Raw genomic sequence first — 14,454 nt, 5'->3', positions numbered from 1 at the left:
CACTTGCGGCTTTCTCACATACACAATGGGGGAATATACACAAAGGTGGAGGCTGAAAACAGTTTTCCTCTTCTTAGTTGTGAAAGCCAAAAGAACTCTCTCTTAGTACAAAAGAATAGGTGAACCCTATATGTGGGTCTCAAACCAAACTCAGCTAACTAAGGTGGCATACTAATTGAGCCACTAACTAGAGTACATAAAGATAGCTGGCATCCAGCTATTATTCATGGGCGGTGTACCAACTGCATCTACAGCTAACAGGTCGATGACATAAATGCACAACGGTCAGCCTGGCATATCATGAGTGGAGCTCGATATCAGAACAAGGTCATACAACATACCATCCCTATGATGGATGATATCAGACTGGTGCGGCAAAGACCCTACCCGATGAATCTAAAGTATGCGACAATTGTATCAGTCTCAAACCAAACTTAGCTAACTAAGGTGGCATACTAATTGAGCCACTAACTAGAGTACATAAAGATAGTTGTCATCCAGCTATTATTCATGGGCGGTATACCAACCGCATCTACAGCTAATAGGTCGGTGACATAAATACACAACGGTCACCCTGGCATATCACGAGTGGAGCTCGATATCTCAACACTCCCCCTCGAGCTTAATCCTAATTCCTACACACCAAGCAGGTCTCTGAACTTGCGTAGCTTCTCTGTGCCCAATGCCTTCGTGAATATGTCAGCTACCTGATCCTCTGTGCTGACATAAACTAGATCAATAAAACCTACTAGAACCTTCTCCTGCACATAGTGATAATGCACCTCAATGTGCTTTGTTGTAGCATGATAGACTGGGCTATTTGCCAAGTGTATATTGCTCATGTTGTCACAATAAATGACAACTGGCCCATCTGTAGACTGATGCATATCATAAAGTAGCTTGTGCAACCAAGCTACCTCACATGCAACCATTGCTGCACCCCTGTACTCAGCCTCTGTGTTTGACAAGGCAACTGTAGGTTGTTTCTTGCTGTTCTAAGTGACTGTAGCACTCCCAAAAGAGAACACATATCCACTGGTAGATCATATATCAGAAATACTAACAGCCCAATCAACATCAGTGTATCCATGCAACTGTATCTGAACCCCAGTCTCATAAAATAGTCCATACTGCAATGTGGACTTCACATACTTCAATATGCATCTAACCGCATCCAAATGCAGTTTCCTTAGAGCCTACATAAACTGACTTACCAACCCAACAGCATAGCTCAAATCTGGCCTGGTAATAGTCATATAAATCAAACTTCCTACTATGCATCTGTACATAGTAGGGTCTTCCAAAAGCTCACCTACATCTGCGCTTAGCTTCACATTCTACTCCAAAGGAATTGAAATAGGCTTATAGCCTGTCATCCCATATTTGGACAGCATGTCCAATCCATACTGCCTCTGCAAGAGCCATATCCCACTTGTGGATCTAATCACCTCAATGCCCAAGAAGTAACGCAGCTCTCCCAAATCCTTCATCTCAAACTTCTGCTTCAATAGCATTTTCACATGAAGGATATCTTCATCACTATCACCTGTGATGATCAAATCATCAACATAAATGACAAGCAGCATAATGCCTTTCTCTGTTTTTCTCACGTTAAGTGAGAAATCTGCCTTGAAAATTTGAAAGCCAATAGTGACAAGATACTGTCCTATCTTGTCAGACCATGCTCTGGGTGCTTGCTTCAAGCCATACAAGGCTTTCTTCAACCTGCAAACAACCTTAGGATGAACAACATGAACATAACTTAGTGGCTACTCCATATACACCTCTTCTTGCAAATCACCATGCAAGAAAGCATTCTTTACATCCATCTAATATAAAGACCATCCCTTTGATGCAGCCATAGCAATGACTGCTCTTACAGTTGCCATCCTTGCAACCGGACTGAATGTTTCTTCATAATCAATGCCATATGTCTGTGCATACCCCTTGACAACTAATCTTGCCTTGTATCTGTTCACAAACCATCTGCATTGTGCTTCACCTTATAAACCCATTTGCAGCCAATTGCATTCTTGTATTTAGGCAAAGCACCAATTCCCATGTAGTATTTGCTTCCAAGGCATCCATTTCTTCATCCATGGCTTGCTCAAAAGAAGTGGGTTTTGGTTCATGTATCACTTTGACCATATAGGCATAGTGAATGGCTGTAAATCCATCATATTTCAGCCTATCCATAGGATACCTAGCTCTGGTAGACCTGCGCAAAATAGGCTCACTACTAGGTGCTCTCAAAACATCCCTTATCTGCCTTACTCCAGGTGTAACAATAGAAGAAATACCCAACTCATCATCAAGGCTTTGTTCGGAGCCACTAGATTCACCATCCACATAAGAGTGACCTGCATTGACATCAACCATGGGCTGATCTACTTTCTCTTTTCCTTTTCGTGATACTTGCATACCACTATCTACATTGCTTTGAGGAGATCCTCTTGATCTCAATCTGCCTATCCATGGCGAAGTATGTGAACCATTGCTAGAGGACACTATAGGTCCACTAATATTTTGTAATTGCTCTTGTGAATTCTGTGCAGCATTACCATTTTGTGCATCTACATCATCAATCACATTTACTGGTTTATACCAGCTGCTCATCTCATCAAAAATAACATCTCTGCTCACTGTATACTCATATAAACTTACGAGTAGAAGGGTTATAGCATCTATACCCTTTCTACTGCAGAGAATAACCAATAAAGATGCACTTCTCAGCTTTTGGATCCAACTTGGATCTCAACTCATCTGGCACATGAACATAGGCAATGCAACCAAAAACTTTCAAATGAGAAATATCTGGTTTGCTACTAGTATACCTCTCCTCTGGCATCATGCCATGTATTGCTACAGTGGGAGTCTTGTTCATTATGTAGACTACTATAGCAACTGCTTCAGCCCAATAATAATCTAGCAGGTCTTTTTCGTTGAGCATGGCACGAGATACCTCTCCAATATGCCTATTTTTCCTTTCTGCAAGTCCATTTTGCTGTGGGGTATGACTGCATGAATATTGCTGCTTTATGCCATGCTCCTGCAGGAAACTTGCAAACTCATTTGAGAGGTACTCTCCCCCTCCATCTAACCTTAGGCATTTTATTTGCAGGCCTATTTCTTTTTCAACCATAGCTTTAAAAGCTTTGAAATACCCAAACACTTCACTTTTCTTTTTCATAAAATACACCCAAACTTTTCTACTATAGTCATCAATAAAAGTGACAAAATAATGATAGCCTCCAATAGATGCAGCTTTAGTAGTCCACACATCAGAGTGGATTAATTCCAATGGCCTCTTACTCTCTTGAACATGTCTAGGAAATGGTTTCCTTGCCTGTTTTCCAAATTGATAGGCTTCACATACCTTCTGCATTTCTGCAACCTTGAACTTAGGCAATCCTGCAACAATATTTTGGGCCTGCATCTATTTAAGTCACTGTACATTAACATGACCAATGCGTTTATGCCAGATATCAATATCTGCAATTACACTGGTCCCATCTGCAAACATTGTTGCACTCAATTCAGGCATGTCCACATCCAACATAAACATCCTACCCTTCTTCTTCCCTTTTGCTATTAAGCGACCTTTATTTTTCATATCCTCAGCAAAGCATCCATGAGGATTAAATCTGACCTACAAGCCCTGCTCAACCATTTGACCAACAGAAACCAGGTTCTTGGTGATATTCGGGACATGAAATACATCAGACAGGTATTTCCTTTTCCCGTCCTGCGTAAACAAAGGAATTTTACCAATCTGCACAATAGGATGTGCAATATCATCACCAGTCTCCACAAATCCTGGTCTTTCCATTTTCCTTGCATCCTGCATCCATTCTGCATGACCTGTCATGTGATTTGACGCACCTGAGTCAACATACCACACATCATTGCTTTCTTCTGCACTTGTCACAGAATTGGTCATGTGCTGCACCATAAACAGATGCTCATTTCTGTCATCACCCTGTCTACTAGAGGATGCATAATTGCCTTGCTACAATTTTTCAGTCATGATGTCATTCTACTTTTTATAGCAGTCTTTAACGATATGACCCATTTTACCACAGTGGTAGCATTCAACATTGTTGTTTGCATTTTGGCCTCTCTGCCATCCACCACGACCTCTTTGGCTCCCCCTGCCTCTAAAGTTACCACATCCTCCTCCATAGGACTGGTCTTGAATTTGCTGCATATTCTAATTTCTGCCATGGCCTCCAAATCAGCCTGCTCTACCTCTGCCTCTACCTCTTCCAGCATTTGAGTAGAAGACAGCTTCTTTTGAAGTTCCTCCTGAAGAAGATGCACCACCATTTCTCTGCTCTTCAGAAATTAGAAGAGCAATCAACTCCTCAAAATTAGGAAAATTCTCAAGGATGGCAATGGATGTCCCGAATTGTGCAAAATCCTTTCCTAGACCATTCAAGGTCACAGAAACTAAATCATCATCTTCCACTGGCGACCCAATAGAAGCAAGTGCATCTACAATCTTCTTCACCTTCATGTGGTAGTCATTGATGCTCATATTATCTCTCTGCACATTATGCAGCTCTTGCTTAAGCTGCATTTTCCTGGCTTGCATATTTGTGCTATACATTTTTGTCAAAGTATCCCACGCCTCCTTCGGCGTGCTTACATCCTGAATATGCACAATCATAGAATCTGAAATACTGATAGACAGCCAGTACATAACTTTTCTGGCTCTCTCATGCCAGCCTTTAAATGCCTACAACTCCTGTTGATTGGGAACATTAGGAATAACCGGTTCTTGTTCAGGTCTAGTAATGAACTCCCAATAGCCTTTTCCCTTAAGGAAATTCGTCATTCTAAACTTCCATGCTTGGAAGTTGTTCTTGTCAAGCTTTTCAGTGACGATCTGTGAAAGAGCATCAGACACCATTACAAAACACTGCAAAATATTCTGTCACTACAAAAAAACACAACTTCTGCCTCACAAGGGCAAATTTGCAAAACTGACAAAAGTGGTATTTGACCACATAGTCACTTCTTAGTGACGATTATGCATCAATAGCAATAAGAATGATTTTGTCACTCCTAATATCTCTGCGCACAGGCATACGATGTAATTTCTACAACAACTTTTCACCGACCTGCAGAACAGTGGTCGCACAGCAAAAACAGGGCACTTTTCTGAGTGCCTGTGAAAAACTTCCGCCACCAAAACGGGCCCTGAAATGACCTCGAATCAAAAAAATAATTTCACCCCGTAGCATGTACTGCCCTCTCGCCACACCGCAAAGGGCGTCCCAATCTGAGACAGTGCACTCTTGCACTTTTAGGCTGTGCTACCTGCAGAGATTTGCTCCCAAACTCGAAAAAAAAAAGGAAAGCAAGACTAATCCTCTTACTAGGACACCGCGAACTTGGTTTGCTTTCTTGAGCTCCTTACCACAAACCGAGCTCTGATACCATGTGAAGAGAGTAGGAGAGAAGGAAGGAGTCTCACTTGTGGCTTTCTCACATACACAATGGGGGAGTATACACAAAGGTGGAGGCTGAAAATAGTTTTCCTCTCCTTAGTTGTGAAAGCCAAAAGAACTCTCTCTTAGTACAAAAGAATAGGTGAACCCTATATGTGGATCTCAAACCAAACTCAGCTAACTAAGGTGGCATACTAACTGAGCCACTAACTAGAGTACATAAAGATAGCTGTCATCTAGCTATTATTCATGGGCGGTGTACCAACCGCATCTACAGCTAATAGGTCGGTGACATAAATGCACAACGGTCACCCTATCATATCACGAGTGGAGCTCGATATCTCAACAAGGTCATACAACACACCATCCCTATGATGGATGATATCAGACCGGTGCGGCAAAGACCCTACCCGATGAATCTAAAGTATGCGACGATTGTATCGGAGGAGATATAAATTGATTGATGCCAGATTCATCTATGAGATCAAGCATACATAATGGGTATCCCCCATCGTCATAATGCTAAAAAAGAATTTCAAGATCAAAGTATGCATAGATCTCAAAAAGATAATGCCACAACTCATAAGGACCACTATGCGCTTCCCTTTACGAAGCATGTTTTGGAAAGAATCACTGGAAAGGAACCTTATAGCTTCCTAGATGGGCTCTATGGATGTAATGAAGTATCTATCATGCAAGAGGACCAATAGAAAACCACATTTTCCACGGAATGGGGAGTTTATGCTCTTTAGGCTCACCAATGCTCCCGTAACATTTGAAAGGTTGATGATCATGGACGGCTTTCAAGGAATATTTGAGGGATTTTCTACAGGATTCCCTAGATGATTTATGTGTTCATTCCAAATGGGATGACCATCTTAAGTACCTGAGACTTGTGTTTGAAAGATGCCATCTCTACCAGATCTCCCTCAATCCCTTGAAGTGCCAATTTTGGGTTAAGCACGGGGTCAATCCTCAGACATGTTGTGTCTAGAAATGGGATCTCCATGGATTATAATAAAATCAAACTTATCCTACAATTACCCCCACCCACCAATTCCAAGGGCATACAAAGGCTCATGGGGCACATGGGCTACTATCACATATTTATTTACAACTATGCCGAGATTGCGCCCCCTGTACAAATTATTGATCATCTTCTATTGGACAAAGGAGTGCCAAACCTCGTATGAAACCCTCAAATTTTGCTTGGCTTCATCCTCGATTTTTTGAGCACCGCACTGTGACCTAATATTTCAAGTCCATATTGAAGCCACTAAATTTGCAAAGAGGGTGTGTGTTGGCATAGCCAGGCGAGTTCAATTTGGATTACCCACAATATACTTTGCAAGCTGCCAGGTCAATGATGCAGAAATGAACTATATCATGACCAAGCATGAAGGACTTGACATAGTGTATGCGGCAAAAAGGTTTAGGCATTACTTGTTAGCAAACATGTTTGTCTCCTTTATAAATTAGCAGACCCTCCCCTAATAGCTAGCTAGCTCTATCACATGGGAAAGGACAACGTAATGCACCACTACATCCGTGAGGATGAATTTGTGGAGGTCTTGGACAAAGCCTGTTCGAGCAATCACACGTGGTCATTTCGCTAGAGAGTTTACGGTGTTGCAAGAAGGACTATGGTGGCCAATTCTCTTTGCGGATGCACCCAAAATTTTTAAACATTGTGACCCCTCCCTAGAAAGCCTCCATCCCCCACAACCAGGACTATATGCCCCTAACAGGAGTCCTTACCAATCAGCCCTTTGAAAAGTGGGTCATTGATTTTGTAGGACCAATCAATCTGGCAGAGCTAAAGGGACTCAGGTTTGATATATTATCATGGCCACATATTATTTTACAAAGTGGGAAAAAGCCAGGGCCATCGTGAAGCTTGATGCGAGGACAACCACTAAGTTGTTGTATGAGAACGTGATATCATGCTTCGGCCTCCCACTGGAAATTTTGAGTGACTGAGGAATAGATTTTATTAACAATACAATTCTCATTCTAATGAGCGAGTTCCTCATCATTCATAGGAAGTCCACACCCTATTTACCCAAGACCAAATAGCCAAGCCGAGAGCTCAAACAAGACCTTGTGCCACACCATGACGTGCATGGTAGAGGCCAATTGTAATGACTGTGAACATAAACTCTCTGCGAAACTTTGGGCTTAACAAACGGCATATAAGGTCGCCACCAACTACACACCCTTTAGCCTAGCATTTGGGATGGAAGCAATCATGCCTATGGAATTCAAACTCCCAAGCCTCAGAGTTGCAGTTAGAAATAGATTATTTGAAGAGGCAATTCTAGAAAGGCTAATCGATCTTGAACAACTTGATGTGAGACGACGTTGAGAGTAGTAGCCTATGGCATGAAGGTAAAAAAACTACACCGTAAAAAGTGGTTTGATCGCAACCTCTGAAACAAGGACCTAAATGAACGAGACCTTCTGTTACTATATAGTATAAGGAACACAAAGCGTAAATTGAAATATCACGGTATGGGTCCAATTGGGTTGTGGAAATCACACCACAAGGGTCATGTGGAATTGAGACCCTTGATGGCATTGAAATGGATGGTTGCATCAACAACAACAAGCTTAAATGCTATTATGGTCTCCTGACCCTCCAAACGTTGCAAGCCATCCATCGAGAAAAGGAGCTAAAGAAGGAAGTTGCTCGTATGAAGCAACAAGTGATAGAGGAAGCTAGGCCTCAATAGGCTAAAGCCAAAAACTTAAGGCTAAAAACAATTTGTAAAACATCAATGGAAGGGTTAGACCCCATGGATGAACTCACTGGCAGTGAATGAAAAGATCTCACTTGTAATAGGTTGTGTGGAATTACTCATATTGGTAAATAACCATAGCATGGCTAGCAGATGTTATGTGATGCCTGCATGTGCCATGGACAAACACATCATTCTTACTAGGACTTGGTACTGGGCAGTCAATTGCCAAATTGAATGGCATGAACACACAACAACATTGACAAAGGACGGAACCTCGGTCATCTCGATCGGCTTTAGGATCTCAGGCCCATCAACAACTTGTAAGTCTAGCAATACACAAGCCCCAATAAACAAGGCCTCCATTCCATTAAATACAACCAAGGCTTCTTCATCCACTTTGACTGATATTAAGATGGTTTCCGCATCCTTCAATGCAAACACCACCACTGCAGCAAGAGGGAAAGTAAAGGGCCCACCTGTGCCTTATTTAGGTGATTACCCTTCATAGCTAAGCTATCTCTCTTGTCCACAATCATGGGCATGGTGGCAGTGGAAGTTCTTGACTAACTCTTGGAGTCAATTGGTGTTGTTGCTTAAAATCAGCCCCAATGGTTAAATAGATTATCTCAAGATCCCTGGAATGTTAGGTCAATCCTTGAATCATTGCTTTCAATCATCTAAAGGTTTTCATATATATTCCCTATCATTTGGTTCTCATTCAAGAAACCTACTCTATGAAGGCTTTTTCTTAGAGACTTGTATGATTAATTGTTGTCATTTGGAACTGCTACTTTTAGAGCCCTAGGATTGCCCAAAACCTAGCCTGGGTTTCATATACAAAATCCAATCTTCCCATTTAGATCCCTACCCAAATCCAAGTCCAAGCCTTCATTTGGATCCCTTTCTAAGCTAGCATCCAATACTTGGCTTCACTGTGAACCTAGATTTAAACTATTCCATCACTTACCACCTTGTCCTCGTCATATGGGGGTTTACATGTCTAGTGGATAGAAATGTGGCATCCAAGGATATCATTCCCATCATAAACAACAATACAATACAAAATTATGTAACATATTATAGAGAAGGTGGACAATTTGATATCATATGTGTACACTATGTGTATACCTTCTTACATGTACCATATGCATACCTTACATGTACTATGTATATGCAAAATCATGTATCATATTAGAAACAAGGTGTATAGTTGGATTAGTGTATATACCACGTGCATACCTTACATGTACCATGTATACACAGAAGAACTAAGGTTCAAGGATGTGGTTTTGAAAAGTAAAGAGGGGTATATAGGTTATTTGCTTAAGGATTATATTCTGTGTGTAATTTATAATGGGAAACCTAGAAGAGTTTAAGAGTGTACTTTATTCTCATTTTGTGAAGGGCACATGTTGGCAGTGCAAAATCATTAGAAGATGGTGGTATAGTAGATTTGATTTTATTTATTTTTGTTTTTGCAAGAAACAAATAGTGCAATTTGTTGTGTGTATTTTGTGGGATAGCTTCCTTATGTATCAAAGGTATAGGAGTCTGCATTAATATGCATAATTACCAAATATTTATATCCATGATCACATTAAAGAATTAAAGAAAAAGGTAATGCTAGAAAAGAGAAACAATGAATTAGGAGTAATGAAATCTCAAAATTTCACCATCAATTGTCATGATGCATTTGCATAATGCTGTGCTTTTTATATGTTAAAAAACTGCCAAATTGAATTTTAGCAAACATTGAAAGATGGCCTCATGACTACTCACATCCTTCGAATTTGTAAACTGGAGGTATGGTTCTATCTTAATGTGGGTCTCCCAAACAAGCATTTCTTTGAGAATGTATTTAAAAGGTGAAAAATAACTAACTTTTGCCTGTAACAAAATATTGCCCACTAAATTAGGTATGACAAAGAAGAGCAATATGGTTGGTTCTTGTCTTCAATCTAAAACACTTCCACCACAGTAGCCTCGGTTGGCAATCCATGATGCTAGTAAAAGATGATACACTAAAGAGGTAGTTGGTAGCAAATATTTACAGCCACTTTGCAAAATGGAACAACTATTCCTTAAGGATTGGGGATGAACTATACCAAGGTGGTGTTGGAGGTGGTGGCCTTCACCCCTCACACTTACTATATATCGTTGAATGAGGCCTTGATTTTGAAAGGGGGAGGCGCATTGGATAACACGTGTAATTTGGGGATTTAATCCCATAAATCAAACATGGGAGAGAGAGGCTCCAACCTGGCTATGGGATGGGAGTGGGACCCCGCACTCGATGCTGACACCTGGCACGCTATGTGTGCTATCAAACGGGAACAAAAAGCTTAGGCATGTCATCTCACGGCATGAAGGCAAGAGAATCATTATTTAGTGTATGTATGTATCCGTGTGTGTGTGTGTGTGTGTGTGTGTGTGTGTGTGTGTGTGTGTATGTGTGTGTGTGTGTGTGTGTAGACAAAAAAACCCCAAGAACATGGCACTCAAAGCCCTTAAAAGCTTATAACAAGTGATCACTGTATTATATTCCCATAGTACGTAAATCTTGCAAATACATCAAGAAATCAAAGTTGAATCTTTCAGGCGTCCAATACTCCATGGTCGGGGTCCACTTACCTGCCACCATCCAGACAAAACCAATTGTTAGAACAACAAAGTTTTAAATGGGTAGATAGGTAACGCTTGCACACCTCGGCTTGTTATTGCTTTACCTAGGAGAAATAGACGCATCCAGATTCATAATTTCATGTTACATAGTAAAAATGGTAGGGGGACATCAAGAAATGTTGGGGGCAGAAGTGTTAACATGCCATATACGAGGCATTAGGAAGGACAATAATTTTGAAACTCAATTACCTAGCCTTCCATATAGGAGGCAGAGAACGGTATTAGAAAGGACACCTTCCATGTAGGAGGCTTTAATAAGGATATTTATTTTGAATGACTATGCTCTTGCCATAATACATAGGTTAATGTGTAAGTCAACTAAATCTATAAAGACCAACCCACCCCCTTATGACACCCAAACCATATGCTAGCTAGAACAATAGAGCACCTAGCCTATAAGACTAAGTACAAGAAGTACCACTAAATGTAACAAATAAGAACACATAAACCTTGTAACATTAATAGGACGTAATATAAGACACGACCTCAAACTGACGAGCAAGGCTACATACGACACAGATCCGCTATCCTCTTCTACAATCCGAATTAGGCATAGCAGATGCTTGAGAGCAGTCACATGCTGTAGCTCAACTTTTAACAACAATATACTATTGTCAAATAATGATAACAGTTTGGCAATTGAGAGAGAGACTCTTGTCGTTTAATCAGCATATGCATTGAGCCATCGTTTTGCAAAAGAGCCGATCATCTTCGACTAGTGGGTTCTCATGAAGTGGGAAAGCAGAACTAGTGCAAAAAACCGCTCCAACGTTCATGAGGACTGGAGCCAAAGAACATGTTAGGCATGAGGCGAAACACTACCGTTGCAAGAAATAGAGGTAGCGTGCAATAGATTGGCCGGTGAGGTGTCTATACATGAGAAGGAAGGCGGCCAAAGGAATCCACAAAGCAAGAACTAGCCATGCAATCCCACGATTGGGAAATCATAGCAGGCGCAACACGGCAAGACCCTGCACGGTGAGAGAAATCCAAGAAGCCATGCAATCGAGGGTGCACGTAGGTAAGAATAAGCATAAGGGATTGTGTAGGCCGCCAAGCAGTGCAGTAGCAGCAACAATCGAGGGAGCAGGCACCAATGGCTAGCGTACCATACAGTTCACATCGCGAGCAGGTAAATAGCTATAAGCATGGAAAGGAGTAAGCATGAGAAGAGGAAGCCATGAGTGCTTGGGAAAGCGTGGGAGGTGGATGTGTGGCCGTGAGGAATCAGTTGAAGAGTGGGGATTATATTGACAACTTTGAGGGGGGAGGGAGCACTTTAGCAATAGAAAGCACCATCTTATTCATAAATGTCCAGCATATGCACCGCAAAGTAGGCCAGGAATGACACCGACTCCCATCTAAATACTTAAGTATGGCATAGATCTATTAGGTCTTAGATATCCATATGTTCATTCATAAGTCCATGGGGTGGAAAAAAATATAATAGAGCAGTGACCAAGGGGGGAGGAAGTAGTGATAGGGAAAGGAATCATTTGCATTTTGACCCCCACTAATACAAAAGCTAGAAGAAAATTTTGCTCGTTAAATCCATGTAGGGAATAGATTAGGACTTACTAAAATCTGTCATAAAAATTGGATTGGCTGGGGTGTTGTAAAGTCAAGTGTATGTGTGTGAGGAGGTATGAGTGGGATAAAAGGCGAGAGAGAGTGTGTGTGTGTGTGTGTGTTTTAGACTTGACAAGACCCCTTTCCATAGTGAAATGAAAACAATGTAGCTCAAAAGAAAGAGCAATTGTCATCAATGAAAAGTATTGTACGCTAAAGTTTTATCAAAAGGTCAATGAGAGGTGAGCATAAAAATTTGTAGAATGCACAATTGTTCAAAAGGTTGCGCTTTGATAAGACGTGGCAAGCATCACTTTTATTGAAGAGGGGAGTCTGCATACCTGCCACCATCTAACAAGAAAAACATGGTGAGAACCAGTTAAACCTTAGTTGGGAAGACAGGTGTCATAAACACCCCTCCCTTGTTATCGGAGTCACAGTAAAAATAAACCCTTGACCACTGACTTACAAAGTTAGTTAGTAAAAAAAGTATGAAAGCAAAGTTGTAGAATTAGGTTAAGAGAATTATGGGGATAATGAAGTGGAGGTGTAATTGGAGAGTAGACATGAGCATTGCAAAAAAAAGGTTTGAGAATTTAAGCTTTAAAGGAAAAAATTAATGTAATATGAGCAAATAGAAGGTATGGAGAGGGAAGAAGTTAGGAGAGACCATTTAGAGAACATTAGGAAATATGGATAAAAGAGGGTAAAAAAGGTTATGACTTATTTTAAGAGTTTCGCAAAATTAGAAAACAAGAAAATGGAAAAGAGAGGGAGGGGGGGGGAAGGAAGAGCAGTGATAAGGTTTTAGAAGTAATGGAATTTAAAATAAATTTTACTATTAGTGTAAGAGTAACTAGAAGCATAAAAATAAATAAGAGATTTATGTGAATGTTTAAGAAACAAACGAATTTTAAAGGGGTAAAACTAAAAAAGGGGAGGACATAAAAAAGGGGGGTTTATTACTAAGGGGGGAAGGGCAAGAGGGTTATAAATAAGGGGAAATAAAAAAAAAGGGGGGGGGGGGGGTATAAGCAGTATTTAGAAGGGATTTAGAGAAAGGGGGAATTAAATGGCTGAAGGAAATAACGTGGATTTGAAAAGAGGGAAGGAGTTTTTTTTTTTTAAACTATAAAAAGAGAGAGAGTGTGAGCAATTAAGGCATGGAGGGGACTTGTGAGTCCATCGAGGGCTTGAGGTGATGGAGAGATCTGCTCATAGGTCATGCACACGTAGATTATCACCATCAAGACATAGCGATTGTGGGCGGGGAGAGCAAGGAGTAGAGGGCTGGCGATGTTTCGATAGTATTACAAGGGCTTTAAAGCATACAGGATGGCGCTGTTGCAGTAGTTTGTACTACAAGGGCTTAGGGAGGCTTTAAAGCACACGGGTGCTATGAGTGTGGATATCCAGGGCGTCACAGTGGCTGCAAGGGGAAGTACAGGTATAGGCGAGGTTAGGAGGTCTCAAGGGAAATTGCATAGTGCAGAGCGCAGGGAATAGTAGTCCAGAGCGTGGATGGCAAGTGCAATGAGTGTAGCTCAGTACCGAGAATAAAGCAAGGGGATGCACAAGCATGGGAGCTTTCCTTGTAAGAGTTAGGAGGGAGTAGGGTGGGCGACGAGCTGAGAGGGAGCAGGGTTAGGGAATGTAGAAAAGAGGAGGTATTTTATAGGTGAGTGAAGGCTAATCAGGGACGGGAGGGTCGGGGAGCTGAGGGGTCTTGAGTTCGAGGAGACGGAAGTACAAAGGACAGAGTAGGAGGGCAGCATGTGTCGAGGACACGGACCAATAGTGGCGCGCATGGGGATTTGGAGGTTGGTTTGATGGGTAGCTTAGTAAAATAAGGGTACCTTATTAGAGATGGGCTAAGAAGGGAAATAAGATTAAAGGAAAAATAAAAATAAAAATGAAGAGGGGGTAGGAAAAAAGGTATTTAGGGAGGAAATAGAATGTATTAAAAGGGAAATAAAAGAAAATAATTAGAAGAAAAGGTAAAGTAGGAG

This window comes from Dipteris shenzhenensis, chromosome 1 (genome assembly GCF_047967505.1).
Source record: "Dipteris shenzhenensis isolate YYH24624 ecotype China chromosome 1, Dip_SZ_1.0, whole genome shotgun sequence".
NCBI classification, from domain to species: Eukaryota; Viridiplantae; Streptophyta; class Polypodiopsida; order Gleicheniales; family Dipteridaceae; genus Dipteris; species Dipteris shenzhenensis.
Note: the sequence above shows the minus strand (reverse complement) of the source record.